This window comes from Antrostomus carolinensis, unplaced genomic scaffold (genome assembly GCF_000700745.2).
Source record: "Antrostomus carolinensis isolate BGI_N321 unplaced genomic scaffold, ASM70074v2 scaffold19875, whole genome shotgun sequence".
NCBI lineage: Eukaryota > Metazoa > Chordata > Aves > Caprimulgiformes > Caprimulgidae > Antrostomus > Antrostomus carolinensis.
The window spans coordinates 7501-11789 of record NW_010317319.1 but is presented as its reverse complement, the minus strand read 5'-3'; the positions used below and the strand labels follow the sequence as shown (position 1 = coordinate 11789).

Sequence of the window (4289 nt, the reverse complement as noted above, 5' to 3'; positions counted from 1 at the left end):
ATAAAAGACTTAATTATAAAGCATTTTGCTTTTAATTTTCAAAATTACCTTAGTAGTGTCTTCTCTTTGGCTAAGCACTGATAATGAAGTGCAACAACAAGGAACTTTTACCTTAAAATTATAAACTGTAACAGAGCTAATTTTATTGATTTTAGCTATGAAGTAGCATAGGTATGAGAAGTTGCTGTTGTCAGATTTAGACAAAAGAGAGGTTTATTGAGCATGTCAGTACAAGCATCCTTGAAAGTGCTGAGAACACATTTGTATTCTTAGCTTTTTGTTGCTTTTCTAATGCGTTAAAAACACTCGTGAGACGAGACTTCACATGTGAACTGTAATTTTCAAATAATATTCTGGAAAGATATTACTGGGATTACTGGGAAAAAAGGTTTGTACCTCCTTAAGAGGAAGAAGATTTCAAGTTAACAGTGTGACTGTAGTATGGAGTGATACAGAAATTTTCAGCAATTGTAAGATATACATTAATTTGACAACAAACCAAATTTAGATAATAGGAATGTTTTTATAACAGAACAATGTGCATATTTAAGTTATTTAAAGAGTTCTTGAAAAGAAGCTGTAGAGTGGGACAACTACATGAACTGAAATTGTGTCTTCAATTAGCATAGCAGAAATTACCATATTTCACAGAGCTAGTTAGAATGGCTAGTAAAGACAGGAGTACCTCACTGAAATGTTATTTATATTTACAGTGACTAGAAAAAGCAACAATTTTAGCTTTAGCTTAAAATTTTTTATCTATAGAAAGGCGCGTTTCTTCAAGGTGTATGGCTAGCCAATCAGGACTGCATATGTGCTATCCGTCTAGAACATTGTTTCTCCATCCCACAATGGTAATGAAAGGCTAAAGGGGCACTCAAGGTACATTGAGCATTTTTATCACAGGACAGCTCTCTTAAGCAATAGTGTAGGAAGGTGGATAAAAAATTCACAGTAAAGTCTCATATGCCTAAAAGTATTTATTTCTGTTGATTTATTTACTAATTTCTTCTATGATTCCCACAGTTGTTTTATGCAACCTGATTCAGACTAATTATTTTCAGTATCTTCTGCAGCTTGAGTGAGATTTATGTGATATATATGGCTACAAACAAGTAGGACATTTAAGTTTGTGGGTTTTTTAGGTTGTGGCTAGTTGTGCTGTCCTTTTACTATCTTAACTCCCAACAACTTAAGAAGCTTTTCTATCGATGTCGAAATTGTACTGGACTGAATTGAAGCTGGACCCAAGATTGATGCAAGAGTTTGCAGAGTATGCGTTGTGTTCTTAACCTGGAGTCAATGGACCTGTCAGTTTAAAATAGTTTAGTATCTGGCCCCACAGGATTATTCAATTTTTTTTTCTTCAAAATCCTCTGAAAGTTATTATTTTGCCATTTCAGCTGAAATTTTTGAAAAAGTGTATTTCTACATAGTATAATTCAGTGTCCAGAATTTTCAGTTTGTCCTTGAAAAACTAACTTGTTCCTGTCTCCTTTATATTTTCTCCTGATCCAGTAAAACAATTATAAATACCAACTGTGCTATTTACTTATGCATTTACAGAAAAGCATGCGCTTAAATGTTTTCTTGGATCATGACCTGAAGACTAAATTTGTTTTGAACTATATTAACATCAGTCTAATCTGAGGGCATTCAATATCGTAAAGGATGAGAATCACTTTATTTTATTAAAATGTATTTCAGAATGCATATAATTTTTTTAAAGAGTACATTTTTCAGAAGTGCTGCTTGTGATCAGCTCTGTCCTGAAGCCATGCATAAACGTATTCATAAACCAAAAGCATCACTGCACCACCTGGAAGAAAAGATATTATTTTACTACATATAAAATTCAGAATATTAAAGATTTTTAGAGCATTTGTAGTGTGTAATCTAAACCAGGATATGGCAAAGCCTTATTTGCAATGTGGATAATTCTACTAATTCCCTAATTCATTAAAAATTCACCAATTCTTAAACCATACTAATTTTACTTAATATTAGACCATAAAGTTGACGTGAAAAGCCTGTATATTAAGTCAAAATCACCCTCAGTGTGATTTTTTCTAACATTTTTTCAAGATTAGTATTTTTCTTCTTTCACAAGTGAAGCTTTTAATCTGTTTATATTTGTTTGTTTAGAGTTAGATTTGGCCATGTAAAAGCAACCTGAGTGGTGGAATGACAAAAAATCATCACCAGGGTGATGTAAATGCTTCCAGGTAAGATTCAAGAAAGGTTTTCAGCTGTTTGTTTACCATATCTACAGCAGAAGATTACAGTATTGAAATTAGTATGATCCTCCTGTGCCTGTACCTGGCTGTGAATCCACGGGCAAAATTCTGATGTGATGAAATGGCATTCTGTGCTAGAACTGATAACAGTGTAAAATCCCAGCTTGAATACCATACAGTATCTTCACTGTTAGTGAAGCCAGACTAAAGCCCTTCTGTAAATGGGCTGCAATTACTATGCGAGCTAAAGAAGGGAACATTTCAGAAGGTGTATATGTATGTGTGTGTGTGTGTGTATATATATATATGTATGTATATATATATATATATATATAAAAGTAAGCATATAGACAAGCTTCTAGTTGAAGAAGATGGGGAAAGAGAATCAGATTCTAGGCTGCAGGAGTAAAAGTGTGTTACAATGTGCTACTTGTGGTTACCAGCGCTGGGGTACAAATATTTTCTTTCCTTTACCTTTGCCTGTTGCCTCAGTCAGTGGGTTAGAGTGGCACCTCTAACAAACAAGTCTTCTGCTGAACTGGGCTGACCTTCCTAGGTGGATGCGATAAGCTCAACCAGGCACATAGAACTACCACCTGAGTTTTCCCATGTTATTTATCCTAACAAATCATCATCAGACTTAAAATCCTCTATGAACAGCAACTCACAGACAACTAGACAGAACAAAAGTTTGCAGGACCAACCAACAAATCATAGACATGACATCTAAGATGCGAATTCAAATCAAGGCGGATTCCAGTTCTCATATTGTGTGATCTGTTTGTGTATCTCTTTTCCTGAAAGCATTCACATGTTGAAAGAAGGAATTGCGTTTCCAGTAACAATAAAGATTGCATTATTATTTCATTGGAAAGCCAAATCTATATATTAGTCAATGGGACTTCAAAAGTGTTTAAAACAAAGCGCACACTTAACTGGCTTGCTGGATCTGGGCCAGAATGTGTAGTCATTTGTAAGATGAAAAATTTTATTCCAAAATCTGCTGTGCTAACGGGTACTGGGGAAGCGAAACCCTGCCTTCTTTTTGTCTTGTATGTAATCTAGTATCTTTGGAGCATGAGGGAAAAGGCTTTTGGCTCCAGTTACACCTAACTGCCTTGTTACCCCTCCCTACCTTCTTCCTTTACCCTGCACAAAAACCAGGCATGGTCTAGCACTTTGCCAGACGGATTGGATATGCAAACATTTACAGACAAACCTAATGCCTCCTTTGTACTGCAGAACAGACTCTGTACCTACTTGCTTTTAACCATGTGTGTTCTTGCCTATTAAACCACCTTGCACAATTGGAAATACAATTTCATGAGAATGGGATATTCAAACTGGGGCCACTGCTCTTTTTGACACAGACTGTCTCTGTGGGCTGGCAAAGTCTGAGGGCCCAGTGCTCTGCTTTCATGATTAATCAAAACCAGTCAGGGGAAAATACTCTAAAAGTCAAAGAAGATCTAGCTCTCAACCACTGGGCTTCTGCATTTGGACTATGAACTAGTGAGAAGGGGCCAACCAACAAATGCAGTTTTAAGCTATCCTTATTCTTTTAGTCTTCTAGGGCCATGCAAGTCTCTTCCCAAATTATGCTATCGGCCTTTTAGGATCTGTTCTTCACAAACCCCTGCAGAGTACAGGAGAAGAAAGTAACTGGAATTTGATATGCTTGGGCTGTGCCTCGACTAGTTGGGAGCATTTATACTGGAGAGACTCTAACCTGCATTTTAAGGTGACTTTACATTGGTACTGAATAGTCATAGTGAAACAAACAAAAAAATCACATTGGAAGGAATAGGACAAGCTTTAAGAAAGACTTCCAAAGGTTTTACAGTTCTGGCATTTGCATGGATGCATTTGGCTTGTTCACAAATAAAATAATTGCACAAATCAGCAGTTACTTGGATCTGCAGTGATCTGATGTGTATGTGTAAATGTTCTTTTTAGACACATATTTAGCCAAATCCATCTATGATACTACTAGATGATGCTATTATCAAAAGAAATAATTCAAAGATGAAAAGTATTTTGATGATTTCTTGT

The 4289-nt window shown here is 35.7% G+C and overlaps 1 long non-coding RNA gene across 1 annotated transcript in view; it reads right to left on the bottom strand.

The window, feature by feature from the left end:
• Nucleotides 1-1672: 1672 nt before the first annotated feature.
• Nucleotides 1673-4289, bottom strand: part of LOC104525405 (uncharacterized) — a 3780-nt gene continuing 1163 nt past the window's right edge. The window contains exon 3 of the long non-coding RNA XR_728020.1: nt 1673-1819. This is a non-coding gene — a long non-coding RNA (uncharacterized LOC104525405). The remainder of the gene's footprint in view (nt 1820-4289) is intronic.